At 40.1% G+C, this 18,520-nt stretch overlaps 1 long non-coding RNA gene across 1 annotated transcript in view; it reads right to left on the bottom strand.

Annotated features, from left to right (window-relative positions):
* Window positions 1-1,498: 1,498 nt before the first annotated feature.
* LOC137044577 (uncharacterized) overlaps window positions 1,499-18,520 on the bottom strand; it is a 56,717-nt gene continuing 39,695 nt past the window's right edge. Inside the window, exons 4-5 of the long non-coding RNA XR_010898612.1 lie at window positions 13,267-13,462; window positions 1,499-2,121 (exon numbers count right to left, since the gene is read on the bottom strand). This is a non-coding gene — a long non-coding RNA (uncharacterized lncRNA). The remainder of the gene's footprint in view (window positions 2,122-13,266; window positions 13,463-18,520) is intronic.

Here is an 18,520-nt window from a genome sequence, read left to right as displayed (position 1 = left end):
CTTATAATTTCACAGAAAACTATAATAATAACAAATATTACATTTTACATTTACATATTACAAATATTACAAATATTAAAAAATGTAACAATAAAATATCAAAACAGACAAATTATCATATGTGTTTACAGATAATATTAGTTTGAGTTGAAATATAATTGTATTTATTTTATTTTTGTTTATAATTTTAATGAATAATTTTTAACCATAATATGTTACTGGTGAAAAGGTATGTTCAAAACTATAAATAATTGTACAGTAAAATATTGTACAAAAGATAGTTTTTATTTAAAAGTATAATTTCTTACACTGAAAAAAGTATAAGATCAATAAATAATGACAACATGCATTTCTTAAATTTTTCAACTTTTAACAAGATTCAACTCATTATTTTAAGTCAATTTGTAATGACTAACATCCAAGTTGATTGTACTTAAAAATTTAAGGTAGCAACATTTTTTACGTTGTAGTGTAAAATAAGGAAAATAACTGTAAACATTATTACATATAATATCTGTAACCTTTAGAGAAAGCTTTAGTTCATGTCAGTCAAAATATTAACATTATTTCAATTAAAACCAAAAAGGCTTCAGAGACATAAGTGGAGGAGACAGAAATAGAATAAATAATAACGTTAAATATGACAGCTGTAGTCGTGCTTTACAGTTTAAAGAGCCTCATTTGTAGTTATTTTAGCAGGAAACAATTATTTTCTACATTATTTAATGCAAGTTAATGCCACTGAAGTTAAACTGTAGTTTGCAACCGTACATGCACATCACAGGAGTCTGTGTTATCTCTGTTAAACTGCTGTGAGTGGGCCGCATTCAGGACCAATTGATTTCCTCTCCCCCTCGCTGACGGCTCTGATAGAGAGCAGTCATAATTCTCTGCACTCGAGAGATTAAATTCCTGTATCGCTGTCAGCTACATTAACTCACTTCCTGGATCTAAACCCTATTAGCGTAGCAGTCCTAGCTAACATTAATAAATCAATGCTCCTGATGGCAGATGAAGATCCGGCGCTACTGTATGCGTGTCTCTCTCTCTCTCTCTCTCTCTCTCTCTCTCTCTCTCTCTCTCTCTCTCTCTCTCTCTCTCTCTCTCTCTCTCTCTCTCTCTCTCTCTCTCTCTCTCTCTCTCTCTCTCTCTCTCTCTCTCTCAGCACTAGTGATGAAGATTATATAACTTTAGTTATCTACAGTACTAAAGACATTTTTTTCAATGTGTTGACAATTAGCTGATAAAAACAGATGCAATAAAAAAGTGGGGAGAGGAGAGGAGAGGAGAGGAGAGGAGAGGAGAGGAGAGGAGAGGAGAGGAGAGGAGAGGAGAGGAGAGGAGAGGAGAGGAGAGGAGAGGAGAGGAGAGGAGAGGAGAGGAGAGGAGAGGAGAGGAGAGGAGAGGAGAGGAGAGGAGAGGAGAGGAGAGGAGAGGAGAGGAGAGGAGAGGAGAGGAGAGGAGAGGAGAGGAGAGGAGAGGAGAGTTCTGGGCCAAACTGAGAAACTGATCTTTTAAGAAGCAGATTTATTTTTGAAAACTCGTCTGATGTTCAGGAACATTCGTCTGGACCTGAACTCTCTGGCTTCATTACAGCCGGTGTTTTGCAGTGTTTCCACTGATACAGACAGTCACAGGGCTTATGGTTTATTTCTGTTGATTGCAGAGTCTTTTTCCAGTGGTTGTGCTTTGTTAGAAACTGGTTTTGGTCTTGATTGCGAGCGCTATCCTTTAACTGCCAACAGCTCATTTAGCCCGTCTCAACAATGAGATAGTTGATATGAGCCATTGATTGCCTTTTTTTTGCAAAGAGAAGAAGTTTTCAGTATGACACCAATGTGCTGGTACAAACTTCAGCAGAAACCTTTCCATATGGATCACTTTGCATGTAGACAGACGGAGAGAGAGAGAGATTTGTGGCTTAACTATTGTCCATAGCCACTAAACGTGTCCATGTGGTGATTCTGCTCAGCATCACCGAAGATAAATGTTCTCCGAGCCTGTTGCTCATCTCTCTTCTGTCACTGACACAGATGCAGCAGAAGATCCAGAAAGACCCATTTTTCTGGTGTAGACTCACCGCAAAACTCTGGAACAAACCAACAGCACATACACAAGAACCTTTGGAACAGGAGAAAAGAAAAAGTTGATCAAAACAGGGATAAAACACACTTCCACACAGCCCCAAACTCATCTTCTCTGAGATGCATGTGGTGTAAATTTGATCAAAAGCGCTGGCTTTTTTTCTATGGGTGAGGGCATACATGTCAGCGATGTGAAAAATACGTTAGAGCTGTTAAATCTTGAGTAAAACAGCTTCTGGAGACGATTACACCATCGATACGAACCAGCTGTGGCTCTGGCAGAGGGTACGAGGCGATGCCGCTCACTCGGGGTATCAGAAATTAAACCAGAGATGACTGGAGCATGATTGAAAATCCAGAAACAGTGAAGGAATAATTATGAAAAGATTTCACGTTTATCACTGCACTTTTTAATCCACACTAACAACCTGCCAAACTGAGACGCTATATCTCTGTCCGTCCGGGCTTGTGCTGTTCTTGCCAATTCTGGAACTTTGCTTTCCGCTCTTCTCGTTTCGGTCCTTACGATAAATGGCTTGTATTGTAGAATTCTTCATTTGTGGGTTCTTTTATCTTTATCAGCGTTTCAGTCATGCCAAAAACAATATAATAGCAACTATGACATGAAACGCCTGCTCTCCAGTTGTACGTATCTCTATTCAGCACTCATATCAGTACATACTCTTGGACTCTGAAGACTAGCCCTATTAGCACGGGAGTGTTTTCCTCAAAAGACATTGGAGAAATTCATGTTGCACAGGTGTGCTTTTAACTCCACCCGAATCTGCCATGTTTTCCCTTACACAACCTCAGTAAAACCTCAGGGTTTTTTGGCTAACTCAGTGATCCTCTGAGAAAGCGAATGTCTGTGACTGCTGGTGTTGTATTATCCTATCCTACCTGGGCTATAATTTACACAACAAAAACATACTTTTATTTCATTACATCGTGGATGATGTCTGATGAAAAAATAATGTCTTAAAAACGAATAAAGAGAGCCAAATCGTAGTAGAGAGATGGTAAGATTGCCCATTTTAATATGTGGCAATATCCGGTAAGAGTACTTTACCCTTAAACTGACCCACACCACCACACCTGACCCTAACTTTACCCTTAAACTGACCCACACCACCACACCTGTCCTTAACTTTACCCTTAAACTGACCCACACCACCACACCTGACCCTAACTTTACCCTTAAACTGACCCACACCACCACACCTGACCCTAACTTTACCCTTAAACTGACCCACACCACCACACCTGACCCTAACTTTACCCTTAAACTGACCCACACCACCACACCTGACCCTAACTTTACCCTTAAACTTACCCACACCACCACACCTGTCCTTAACTTTACCCTTAAACTGACCCACACCACCACACCTGTCCTTAACTTTACCCTTAAACTTACCCACACCACCAAACCTGTCCCTAACTTTACCCTTAAACTGACCCACACCACCACACCTGTCCCTAACTTTACCCTTAAACTGACCCACACCACCACACCTGTCCTTAACTTTACCCTTAAACTGACCTATACCACCACACCTGTCCTTAACTTTACCCTTAAACTGATCCACACCACCAAACCTGTCCCTAACTTTACCCTTAAACTGACCCACACCACCACACCTGTCCCTAACTTTACCCTTAAACTGACCCACACCACCACACCTGTCCTTAACTTTACCCTTAAACTGACCTATACCACCACACCTGTCCTTAACTTTACCCTTAAACTGACCCACACCACCACACCTGTCCTTAACTCTACCCTTAAACTAACCCACACCACCACACCTGTCCCTAACTTTACCCTTAAACTGACCCACACCACCACACCTGTCCTTAACTTTACCCTTAAACTGACCCACACCACCACACCTGTCCTTAACTTTACCCTTAAACTTACCCACACCACCACACCTGACCCTAACCCTACCCTTAAACTGACCCACACCACCACACCTGTCCCTAACTTTACCCTTAAACTGACCCACACCACCACACCTGTCCTTAACTTTACCCTTAAACTGACCCACACCACCACACCTGACCCTAACTTTACCCTTAAACTGACCCACACCACCACACCTGTCCTTAACTTTACCCTTAAACTGACCCACACCACCACACCTGTCCTTAACTTTACCCTTAAACTGACCCACACCACCACAACTGACCCTAACTTTACCCTTAAACTTACCCACACCACCACACCTGACCCTAACTTTACCCTTAAACTAACCCACGCCACCACACCTGTCCTTAACTCTACCCTTAAACTGACCCACACCACCACACCTGTCCTTAACTCTACCCTTAAACTTACCCACACCACCATACCTGTCCTTAACTTTACCCTTAAACTTACCCACACCACCACACCTGACCCTAACTTTACCCTTAAACTTACCCACACCACCACACCTGACCCTAACTTTACCCTTAAACTGACCCACACCACCACACCTGACCCTAACTTTACCCTTAAACTGACCCACACCACCACACCTGACCCTAACCCTACCCTTAAACTGACCCATACCACCACACCTGACCCTAACTTTACCCTTAAACTGACCCACACCACCACACCTGACCCTAACTTTACCCTTAAACTGACCCACACCACCACACCTGTCCCTAACTTTACCCTTAAACTGACCCACACCACCACACCTGTCCTTAACTTTACCCTTAAACTGACCCACACCACCACACCTGTCCTTAACTTTACCCTTAAACTGACCCACACCACCACACCTGTCCTTAACTTTACCCTTAAACTGACCCACACCACCACACCTGACCCTAACTTTACCCTTAAACTGACCCACACCACCACACCTGACCCTAACCCTACCCTTAAACTGACCCATACCACCACACCTGACCCTAACTTTACCCTTAAACTGACCCACACCACCACACCTGTCCCTAACTTTACCCTTAAACTGACCCACACCACCACACCTGTCCTTAACTTTACCCTTAAACTGACCCACACCACCACACCTGTCCTTAACTTTACCCTTAAACTTACCCACACCACCACACCTGACCCTAACCCTACCCTTAAACTGACCCACACCACCACACCTGTCCTTAACTTTACCCTTAAACTTACCCACACCACCACACCTGACCCTAACTTTACCCTTAAACTGACTCACACCACCACACCTGTCCTTAACTTTACCCTTAAACTGACCCACACCACCACACCTGTCCTTAACTTTACCCTTAAACTGACCCACACCACCACAACTGACCCTAACTTTACCCTTAAACTTACCCACACCACCACACCTGACCCTAACTTTACCCTTAAACTAACCCACGCCACCACACCTGTCCTTAACTCTACCCTTAAACTGACCCACACCACCACACCTGTCCTTAACTCTACCCTTAAACTTACCCACACCACCATACCTGTCCTTAACTTTACCCTTAAACTTACCCACACCACCACACCTGACCCTAACTTTACCCTTAAACTCACCCACACCACCACACCTGACCCTAACTTTACCCTTAAACTTACCCACACCACCACACCTGACCCTAACTTTACCCTTAAACTGACCCATACCACCACACCTGACCCTAACTTTACCCTTAAACTGACCCACACCACCACACCTGACCCTAACTTTACCCTTAAACTTACCCACACCACCACACCTGACCCTAACCCTACCCTTAAACTGACCCACACCACCACACCTGTCCCTAACTTTACCCTTAAACTGACCCACACCACCACACCTGTCCTTAACTTTACCCTTAAACTGACCCACACCACCACACCTGTCCCTAACTTTACCCTTAAACTGACCCACACCACCACACCTGTCCTTAACTTTACCCTTAAACTGACCCACACCACCACACCTGTCCTTAACTTTACCCTTAAACTTACCCACACCACCACACCTGACCCTAACTTTACCCTTAAACTGACCCACACCACCACACCTGTCCTTAACTTTACCCTTAAACTGACCCACACCACCACACCTGTCCTTAACTTTACCCTTAAACTGACCCACACCACCACAACTGACCCTAACTTTACCCTTAAACTTACCCACACCACCACACCTGTCCTTAACTCTACCCTTAAACTGACCCACACCACCACACCTGACCCTAACTTTACCCTTAAACTGACCCACACCACCACACCTGACCCTAACTCTACCCTTAAACTGACCCACACCACCACACCTGACCCTAACTTTACCCTTAAACTGACCCACACCACCACACCTGACCCTAACTTTACCCTTAAACTGACCCACACCACCACACCTGACCCTAACCCTACCCTTAAACTGACCCACACCACCACACCTGTCCTTAACTTTACCCTTAAACTGACCCACACCACCACACCTGACCCTAACCCTACCCTTAAACTGACCCACACCACCACACCTGTCCTTAACTTTACCCTTAAACTGACCCACACCACCACACCTGTCCTTAACTTTACCCTTAAACTGACCCACACCACCACACCTGTCCTTAACTTTACCCTTAAACTGACCCACACCACCACATCTGTCCTTAACTTTACCCTTAAACTGACCCACACCACCACACCTGTCCTTAACTTTACCCGTATCCCACCTCAATATCAGCAAATGTGTAAAGCAATACAATATGAACAACAAAAAGTACATTGTACTTATGTTTTGTTTGTAAGTACAAAGTACTTAAGGCCACCCAATATTATATAAAGTGGGACCAATATACATTTTCTAGTTATGCAAAGGGTTTAAATATTTTAGTAGGTAGAAATTGTGAGTGGAGTGGTGGGGGATATAAATGGGGTGCAAATCAGTGCATTTATATATTAATTACTTATAGACAGACAGATATGTGACAAATATGTGATGTCCTCCTTTAATGTAATAAAAAATGTCCTTCGTCAATATCCACCAACATCAGTGTGTGAGAACGTGTGTTGTGCGCTTGTGTAGATGTGCTTTTTGAAATATTAATGCACAAAGAGTGTGATGTTTCTGCAGTGTTCTGTAGGGTCCCATATCATAAGTACTCTCTGAACACTTCATTTCCCATTATAGCCTGTCGTTTAGTGCGACGCCTGGATGGACAGTTGGATTTATTTTCCCCTGTTGTCCCTGTAGAGACCATCATAAACACTGGCTGAATACTGACGTCCACTAATACTTTGAAGAAGAAAAAAACTGTGTATATTCACAATGACAAATTACAATCATTAAAAAATAATAATATAGTTTTCCAGGCTCTGCTATACTGAGGCATGGTATTTCCCAAATTAAAGTTCTGTTTATATTTACTTTAGGGTAACAAAATGCCAGTTCCATATGTGGAAATAAATAAATAAATACAAATATTTAAATTAACCATTTAATTTCCTTTCGATTTTATTTTCTATTTTTCCTATTATTGACCTACTCAAGGCCCTGTAGACAGATTGTATTACCACAGAAATTACCACAAAAGCACTTTTCAGATTGCTATTCAAAATATGCATTTGATCCAAGCAAAACACTGTAAATAAAAAAAATTGTGAACAAATAATTTGATTGTTAATATTTTATATTAGTAATGTAGAAATTAAATGTAAAATAGTCATGTAAAAATGCTGAAGTAGGCCATCATGAAACCTCAGTTCTCATGAGTTTAAAGAAATGATGAAGTATAAACCTTCAACTCAAGCGAGGCCTAACACACTTGACACTGGAGTCTGTAACACTTCAAACAGAAGATGAGGGTCAAAGTCATCAAGTGTTTCAATGACAACAGCTACATTTTAATTAACGGCCGATTGTGGTTCTGGTGTTTGCGCTCTCGGACTAGCAAAAAGACTAGCACTTCACAGAGAAAATGGGGAAAAACGAGACGTCTGTGACCCCAGGGTCAAGCGGTAGCATCCCTCCACCACGTCCACATCACTTTAGAGACATTAACTTCACGTCACACCTGCCTCTTCAGTCAGACTCTCATCTATTTAGACGAGGCCTCATCTATCAAAACGGCTTCAGAGAGAAAATATATTGGCACCAGACCCTCCTAATCAATGCCATTACCACTAGACCCTTTCCTAAACCCAGAGAGGGTCATCTGCGGGGTCACACGGCGGTCAGACCGTGCTCAGAAAATGAGGCCAGGCTCAAGTTCAAGGTCAGGGTCAAAGGTCAAGCTTCCAGGCAAATGGGCCCAGCTGTGCAGGGATGTGGTGGCTTACGGGATGGACGTCAGGTCCGTCTGGACGGGTGACCAGTCGCGACCCCTGCCTTTGTGCTTGTATTGGTGAGTGGCGGTTTCCTTATGGTCTTGCGGTCGGACACGGGGCTCTGCCAAGCTGCTAGAGAAACGAGAGACGCCTATCGGTTTAAAATAGTGGACAGAGGTCAAAAAGAGGCCAAGCGAGAGAGTTCACGTCATGGATAAAAGTCTGACAGCCATATGAGGTGGTCAAGATACTGTATTGTTCTCAAGCCTTTTATGATCAACAAACATTTATCATATTACTGAAGTCTCCCGGAGCCTGAGTTTTAACCCTTTCACCGCCAGCGTTTGTGATCACATTTTCATGGCCCCTGAAATTTTGTAGTTGTATGAATATCTGAACATGTAATACATCACAAGAAAGAACAGATGCCGTTTTATTCTCGCTTCATGCATTCTTTTTTATCAACACTTAAAAAAAAAAAAAAAGCAAAAATTTGAGGAAAAATGCATTTTTGTTAAAGACTACATCTGGAAGAGATTCAGAACGATGATCAAAACACAGATGGAGTAGATCGAGTCCATCAACAGCCCCAAAGCTTCACAGTCCTGTAGCTCGTCCTGGGTCCACATTTCATTCAGTATCATTAGGCAGTTTTGATTTATATGCTGTTTAATGTTGATGATCATGTTATTTTAAATATGCATATGAATACATATGCTATCGCTTGTTTCTGCTTCTTCATCACCTCTTTTGATCAGGAGTTTCGGTTCACTTTCAGGAGATGTGTAATAGCGCCCTCTACCGCATAACAGAGAAAACATGGAAAGCCGAAAATTTGTGTCAATGGCGGATACATTTGTAATGAATTTTTTATTCAATTAATTTTTTTTGCCGTTTACTCTGCTCAAGCAACACCTTCGTAGAAAAGACAGCCTGACTGTTATGTCAAGTGACCAATCACTGGTCATTTAGTTTTTACATGCCATTTAGGGTCAGGCACATCTCACATTGATTTGAAAATGTTTGTAGATTTGATGATCCGGTGTTTACAGCATCTCCGGGGTACGTTTACATGATAACGATGTACTATAAATGGAAACGTTCAGTTCTACACACATTTATCTTGCACCAGTGCAAACCCTCTTTTGACGTTAAAAAAACAACTGTCAGGATTTACTAAAGACACACAGTGAAACATTAGTGCTGAAAATGCGTGGACAGGATTATTTTTGCGGCTGGCCTTATTGCATAAGCATTTGTTGAAGTTTCCCTTTCATTGATGGGAGGAGAGTATTTAAATGAATCACACACGGTGATTTACTAAGGTTTGCGTTCGTCAATTTACTGGTGTTTGCGCCATTATGTGTGCACGTCTTAAACCAGACATTAATTTGTGCTGCTCTTGTTAGATTGTGTTGGTCATTATGGAAATGATCCGGCTGCGTCTGTGTTCTTCAAAGTAAGCGTCGTCGGTAGATCACATGCAGAACTGTCCACTCCCATCGACGCTTTTATGGGATTGTGCTCATACTAATTTGCCCTGTTCTCTGACTGAACACGTAACATGCATGTGCAGGACATCACCGTTTTCACAAATTTGCATTTTTTCACAGAGACGATAACCTAGTTTTCAAGAACTTGCACTTTCAACAACCATTTTCAGGCCCCCAAAACACCATTGTCGGTTAAATGTACGGCCAAAACACATCAAAAGTTTCTGTTTTTAGTTGAAAACGGTACCGTGTAAAATGGCCCCTAAATATGTATCTATTTACTAGCATGTCATGTGACTATTAACCGCCATTAGAGAACCATGAATGTGAATGCGTCACTGAATGATTGAAATGTTATCTCAGGGGTACTTTGATTACCCAGACTCCCTGAAATATTTAAAGCCAATCACATCTGTGCCATTCCCCGATCAGCGCTGTCCCGTGTGCTGTCCGGTCGTGGGCAGAGAAGAAGCTGTTTATACAGGGTGGGTCGTAAGTTAAATATTTCCATTGTAAAGTGTTACACTGGGAATATGAGAGCACGCTCTGGTCAGATCTCTGCCAATAACACAAGAGAGGAGAACAAACGCCAGGCAATTCTCTCCAGATGTGTGTGCGCAGAGGGAAACACGCTTTCTTTTTTTGTGAGGAATTATACAATTATATACGGTTCAGTTTTAGTTCTGGTCTTTAAAAGTTGGGTATTATTCTTGCATTTCAGAAGAGACCGATGAACAGACAGAGGAGAGACGAAAACATTTTAGGATATGGAAAATGCCACGCAGAGATGTTTTTGATTCACTTCAATTCATTCAAATCATATTTTACATATAATTTTTATATTATTATAAATGTAAAAAAAGCAGTTTATTGTAATTTCATGTTTTTTTCTTTATTTCAAATTTTATATTCAAAACATGAACGTCATAACATTATTCCGTTGGTTGTAATTTCTGTGTAAATGCATTTGTGCCGCTTCATATTCATGATTATCAAAACAAGATTACGAAACTAAGCCAGCTTTATGGTTAAATAAGAGGTGTTTTAAAATCATCTTAATATTTATGATGTTGTGTAACTTAACCTCATCAACAAAATCATCCCAAATATATAGTGAATAATGGATTTAATCGCCAGCAAACCAGAATAGAAACACAGTGTGTGATGTGATGTTGGCACTCACTAGCAGTTTGTACTGTCACATCCAGAAACCTAAAAACGCTTGACCTTTGACCTCTGAGCTTGATATGTGCTCATATGCTCTCTCTCAAAGCTTCTGATGTCAATCAAGTCATCTTAAGAGCAAACTGTGATCTGTCAAGTCGTCATTTTGACTTTTGTTTATTATTATTATTTTTTTTTTTTACATTTTTGACCATTTAAAGGAAAGTCCCATATTCAAGACAAGTTAAGCTCTATAAACAGCTGTTGTGGCATGAAGTCGATTACCACATAAAATTACACGCTGTAAAAAACCTCAACTCCCCAACAACAACAAAAAAAAAGTTGTACTCCCAAAAGTTGAAAAAACTATATTACTATATTTTGTCTTTATTTTGTAACTATATTTTGTCTTTGTTTTATTTTTGCCTTTCTTTCTTTTATTTTTGTTTATATATTTAAAAGACAAAGACAATTCAATTGGATAAACACAGTAAATTAAGTTTAGTTTACTAAAATAAAATAAAAAATAAAATAAAATAAAAAACACTGAGTGGATATAAAATATTCATTACCATTGAAAAGTTTGGGGTCGGGAAGTGTTTACTAAAAATAATAAAATCTGATATATAAGTCTCTAATGGTCACCAAGGCAGCATTTATTTGAACAAAAATACAGTAAAATTGTAATACAGTAAAACAACTTCAAATAACTGTTTTCTATTTGAATATATATATATATTATATATATATATATATATATACACCCATATATAAAAAAACACATTTATATGTGTGTGTGTGTGTGTGTGTGTCTGTGTGTGTGTGTGTGTGTGTGTGTGTGTGTGTGTGTGTGTGTGTGTGTGTGTGTGTGTGTGTGTGTGTGTGTGTGTTTTATTACTTTGATAAAAGAGCTGAATTATGAGATATGAAAATATGCTAATATTATAATAAGCTGATTTGCTGCTCAAGAAACATTTCTCATTATTATCAATGTTGAAAACAGTTGTGCTGCTTCATATCTTTGCAGTTATACATTTTTTCAAGGTTCTTTAATAAGAGCAAATTAATTACGTTTATTTGAAATTACATTTCGGTGACGTAGTTGCACGTTACAACATGTACTTAATATAGTAACTCTATAGTAATAACTCTATAGTAAGTACATTAATATAAGTAGCTAAGTAATATACTCATTTAAGTAAGTACAAAGTAACTGCATCCCCTTAAAATAAAGTGTAAACTAATATAGTTAGCCTGGTGTCATCATACTCAGATTCTAGTCAGAATATGCGTCTGATCCTGCTCCATGGGCTGTGATTATGGGGCCAAAATGCCTCAATACATTCAATTGGATAGACCTACAACCAATCAGAGCATCGGAGTGAGTGTTGTATGCGACACTAGAAGAATTAGAAGAAGAAGATGAGGATGAGTGTAAATGATCTTTGCTGGTGTTGTAAAAATAATTTATGGATACACGGACCAACTTACCAACACACTCATCATTTTTGAGAGAAATTGTAAAGGTTAATGCATATACGAACAAGTTCTCCGTTAAGTAAACAAATTCAACCCAAAACGCTTTTTGGTGATGTGGATGATTACGTTCCTGTTGATCATCTGTCCATCGTCGTATAAAGCCCGCCCTGACAGTTTGATTGGTGCGAACAGCTCTGGTTTGATCATAGTTGCTCCACAACGGATCAAGTCCAGACCAAACTTCCCGACCTCAAATGTTGTGGGCGGGGCTAAGTTCGGCTGGCTATAATATAATGCTACTTTGAAACAATTTGAAGCATCCTTGCTGAATAAAAGCACTATTTTCTTACTGACCCCAAACTTTTGAAAAGGAGTGTATTTCAGATTTTTGCAGTGTTCATAATAGTGGCAGAAACCATACAGCAGAAAGGGAAAATCAGGGAAAATCTGACATGGAAACACCGCAGAGAGACTAAGAGTGATAGAACATGAAGGGGAAGGAGGAACGTAAACAGAGAGAATGACAGAGGGAAAGAGGTAGACCACAGATCTTCTAGTCTGGGCCTCTAATGTCTCCACAAGCCCTGATGCCTTACACGAGTGTAAACGTACTCTGTAAGCACATATGTGAGGTTTCTCAACCTCTTAAACACTGAAGAAAAATCAGCTGCTAAAGAGAGTTTTTTCATCTTAAAAAAACATGTTTTTATCTCCAACTATACAGCAGTAGATGGGTGTGGAAGGCAATAATTACAAGGCTTGGTTTCATTATTTGTGTTATAATGGAAGTCTAAAATATCACCTTTCTTCCAAACGTCTGCACCATTATGTAAATGATCTTCAATCGCAGGGTCACCGCGCAGTCTTCCACAGACCACCTTTGTCTCCGTTTTTGTACCGCGTGAAACCCGACAGGAATTACAAGCTTTCCTTCCCACTTTTTCACATTCCTTGTCACGTTGGGTTTTCACGTCTCCTTACCCCTCCACAGACCATTTCTGTCAAAGAAAGAAGCAGTTCACTCTCAGTGACAACACAGAGCTGAATCCAAACCTATAATCTTCTGGAAAACCTATCATTCAAACCAAAGCTATATCCTCAGAAAACCCTTAATCACTTGCCATTCGCTTTTTTTCAGCAGTGCAGTACTGACTTCCTGTTGACCCTGGTCATGTGACTGTAAGTAGGAAGTTAATGCTGATGAAAGTGCCAGATTGGTTTGGCCCCCTTTGGCTCTTCATAGACTAAAGTGCTGCTGCCATTGTTCCTCTCTCAGTCACAACGATTTGATAAAACAATGTCCACCGAACACTGTGTAATTAGAGGATCCGCTTTGGTCAGTCCGGGCACAGATTCTCTTAGTGAGTTTACGTAGGAGAGCTGCTATTGTTTATTTGTTGTGAATGTGGAAGACACTTCGATGCTTTGGCTTAGAGAGGAAGTGGTTGTGATTTATACAGTAGTTATTTTCCAGGTGGAAGTGGAACGAGATCCTGTCTACCTCCTGTCTGTTCTATGGTTTATTGTTTGTGTTTAGTAATTTGCATATCATCTCTGTGAATATATATGAAAAATATATATCTGTGTTCAATATGGTTGCTTAAAAGTAGCTATAGGTAACTGATTAGTAGTTGTAAAAGTGTTTGCTATAGCCTAGGGAAGGTCAAAGGTGTTCTGGTTAGTTGCTAGGCAGGGCTATATTTAATTTACTTTTTAAATTGTAATATGCATAAATAACACATACATTTAAATTAATAACATTTTTTTAATAACATTACCCAAAAATGATATTTCATTAATCTTCTGAATACAAATTAAGATATTTTTGATTCAATCTGAGAGCTTTTGTCCCTCTATTGACAGCTACACACGAATTAGTAAAAATGTTGGTCCAAACGGTTTAGCCCAAAATTTCTAAAAAGACGCTTTATATGATGAACAGATTTAATTTAGGCTTTTAATAACATATTAACATTGATCAATCAACATAAAGAGAAGCTCAACTGAAAAAATTAACCTCATTAGTTCTTAGAGAAGCTCAAACGTGATGCGTAACACGAGAATGAACCTCATTGGTTCTTGAAGAAGCTCAAACGTGATGCGTAACACGAGAATGAACCTCATTGGTTCTTGAAGAAGCTCAAACGTGCTGCGTAACACAAGAATGAACCTCATTGGTTCTCGAGGAAGCTCAAACGTGATGCGTAACACGAGAATGAACCTCATTGGTTCTTGCGGAAGCTCAAACGTGATGCGTAACACGAGAATGAACCTCATTGGTTCTTGAGGAAGCTCAAACGTGATGCGTAACACGAGAATGAACCTCATTGGTTCTTGAGGAAGCTCAAACGGGATGCGTAACACAAGAATGAACCTCATTGGTTCTTGAGGAAGCTCAAACGTGATGCGTAACACGAGAATGAACCTCATTGGTTCTTGAGGAAGCTCAAACGTGATGCGTAACACGAGAATGAACCTCATTGGTTATTGAGGAAGCTCAAACGTGATGCGTAACACGAGAATGAACCTCATTGGTTCTTGAAGAAGCTCAAACGTGATGCGTAACACGAGAAAGAACCTCATTGGTTCTTGAAGAAGCTCAAACGTGATGCGTAACACGAGAAAGAACCTCATTGGTTCTTGAGGAAGCTCAAACGTGATGCGTAACACGAGAATGAATCTCATTGGTTCTTGAAGAAGCTCAAACGTGATGCGTAACACGAGAATGAACCTCATTGGTTATTGAGGAAGCTCAAACGTGATGCGTAACACGAGAATGAACCTCATTGGTTCTTGAGGAAGCTCAAACGTGATGCGTAACACGAGAAAGAACCTCATTGGTTCTTGAAGAAGCTCAAACGTGATGCGTAACACGAGAATGAACATCATTGGTTCTTGAGGAAGCTCAAACGTGATGCGTAACACGAGAATGAACCTCATTGGTTCTTGAGGAAGCTCAAACGTGATGTGTAACACGAGAATGAACCTCATTGGTTCTTGAGGAAGCTCAAACGTGATGCGTAACACAAGAATGAACATCACTGGTTCTTGAGGAAGCTCAAACGTGATGCGTAACATGAGAATGAACCTCATTGGTTCTTGAGGAAGCTCAAACGTGATGTGTAACACGAGAATGAACATCATTGGTTCTTGAGGAAGCTCAAACGTGATGCGTAACACAAGAATGAACATCATTGGTTCTTGAGGAAGCTCAAACGTGATGCGTAACACGAGAATGAACCTCATTGGTTCTTGAGGAAGCTCAAACGTGATGTGTAACACGAGAATGAACATCATTGGTTCTTGAGGAAGCTCAAACGTGATGCGTAACATGAGAATGAACCTCATTGGTTCTTGAGGAAGCTCAAACGTGCGGCATAGCACCAGGATAAAAATACAGTAAAACAGTAATGTAAAATAACTGTTTTCAAATGCAATTTATTCCTGTGATCAAAGCTGAATTTATCATCATTACTCCAGTCTTCAGTGTCACATGATCCTTCAATGGATCCATTTGCTGCTCAAGAAACTTTGTGGAAACATGATTTAAAAAATTTTTTTTGACTCTTTGATGAATAGAAATTTCAAAAGATCAGCATTTATTTGAAAATCTTTTGTAACATTGTATGTCTTTACTGCCACTTCTGATCAATTTAATGCATCCTTCCTGAATAAATTAGTAATTTCTTAAAGGGGTACTTCAGCACTGGGAAGCTGAATCTGTATTTAAACTGGGTCATTAATGTAGTAGAAATGTGAGATTATTTTTGAATTTGGTGCCTTCTAGACTGAGAAAAGACAGAAAATGTATTTTTGTCTCATGGGGATGAAAGACTACAATTCCCAGAATGCTTCGCTGCCCTGTGAGGCCATTCCCAAAGCCACTGCTACTGGATTACAGTGACTGAGTTCAGAAAGTACAATTAAATACTGAACGTGTGTTCAATATAACGATCGAGTTGCCGCGTGAGTCTCACAGCAGACTCAGATTAGGAGTCAGATTACATTTCACGTCATAAATGAGTTGATGAGCTCTCGTGATGAGAGCTGAGGTAATCGCGACCACATTCGCGGCATACATTCACAACGCGTTTTCAGTTCATGCCTTTGCAAGCTTAACTTTCATAGAAATTAATTTGATAAGTTAAAACACTTACATTGCTTAGCATCCGTTTAAATTAATGCCTGTAGCTGCCAGCTGAGCTCTGAGTGTGATCTCCATTCCCCATGCACGAGTTGAAAACATGCGGAAATGGCTCCCTCTGCTGGCTGTAAGGCAAACATTCCTCTCGTGACGCAAATATCGTCAATTTGCGTCACGAGAGGAATTTTTCCAGAAATAAAATGCATAAATCTCTCGTCTCAGGGGGATATGAGGGGGGAGCACGATCATTTGAATATACTCCAGGGTTTCTACTGATACAAAGCCATATGTTAATCGCTGAAGTAACCCTTTGAAAAAATTAAAATAAATTTATAGTAGCGTAGCTATAAGCAGGCCCAGTTCCTGTGTGTTCCTTTGAAATGCTACAACATGTTTTATGTGATTTAAATAGTTATTCAGTGGCTTTAGGTAATGTCCTGACCATTTCCCCATCATTAATCGGCCGTAGAGCATATCCGACTTCAGCACATACAGTATTAACTCACAAGTGAAGTGTTGTTCTGTCCTATAAGCGCTGGTGGTTTCCCGTCTCTTGTGGTCTAGTGCTCAGATCCAGCAGCACATGGACTGTGGAAGAAATCTGGCCTATCAAAGTCTTTGTGATAAAGATCTCTGGAAGCTTCAGCTAGTAAACAGCACCATAAAAGTGGCTTTTGGGGTGGAGCGCAAGAGAGAAACTTGAACCATTGCCCATCACCAGTGAAGCCACAACTTCTACAACAGCTCTCCCTCCTGTCGCACTCTCTATTTACTGTTCACCGTGACTCTTTCATTCTCGTTGCACACCAATTTTCAGTCCTTACACTGCCGGTTTAGAGGTAAAATAGCGTGTGGAAAAGAGCCAGTCGTTGTAAGGAAGACATCCTGAACTATAGGCACACCAACACTTTCATAATGCCAGGAAGAAACCTCAGGGCCTCTGTCGGTGATATTGAGCTCTCCACAGTTTGAGCACTTTCATATTGGAGCGACTGACACATACTGGCAGCTATATGAAGCCAGACTCAATAGCGCCCCCTAGTGTCTGCCTGTAAAACACAAACACTTTCAGACTGAAAAATGTACTTTCTTCAATTGGATATTGACTTGAGGAGCAACCTACAATACAACAGTTTTGCACAGACAAGAAAGGACCACAAAATTTAGTTGGATATGTTTTGACATACCGTTTTGAATTTAATTCTCGATTTAATTTGACTTAAAAGCAATGAAGTGTGCTTTCTGTTCATTTGTTCAGCTTTAATTCTTACCCTCATAATCTGATTCTGAAAATGGCACACAAATTAAAGACAGAACAAAAAATTATTGTGCAGAAATTAAAGTATTTGTGGAAAGAGTTTTATAGAAATCTCAAGAAAGGCCATCTTGCCATAATTAGAGGCCTTTATTGCGTCCGCCCGCAAATAATCCAGAGAACACTTGATTAATTCCTGTCTTTTTCCACTCATCTTTTCTTATTTAAAGAAGAAACTCGTGTTTAGTTTCATACAGCATCATGTTATGGTTATGATTGGTGATTAAGATTTGGTTTTGCATTAAATTAGATGAAATAATGAGAGGAAATTGAAACGGAAGGTCAAATCTTGACGTGCATATTAATACAGCAACACATGGACTACGTTTGACCAAAACCAAAGACAACTTTATTTTTTGAAGCAGTCCAATAGAATTCTAAATTCTAAAGTCATCAAGTCTCTGTACTTCATTGATTTACATAAATTAGGCATTCGTTATTTATTAGTTGTTCTGGGTGGTTGCCAAGGCGTTGCCATGCAAAATGCTACAGTGTTCTGAGAGGATTTTAGAATGTTGCTGTGTGGTTGTATAAGTGCTAGTAATGAAATTGGCACTTTTTAGCCTCAAACTTAGTATAATTACTTGTAACACACAT

This window comes from Pseudorasbora parva, chromosome 17 (genome assembly GCF_024679245.1).
Source record: "Pseudorasbora parva isolate DD20220531a chromosome 17, ASM2467924v1, whole genome shotgun sequence".
Lineage (NCBI taxonomy): Eukaryota > Metazoa > Chordata > Actinopteri > Cypriniformes > Gobionidae > Pseudorasbora > Pseudorasbora parva.
This window is presented reverse-complemented; position numbering and strand designations above follow the sequence as displayed.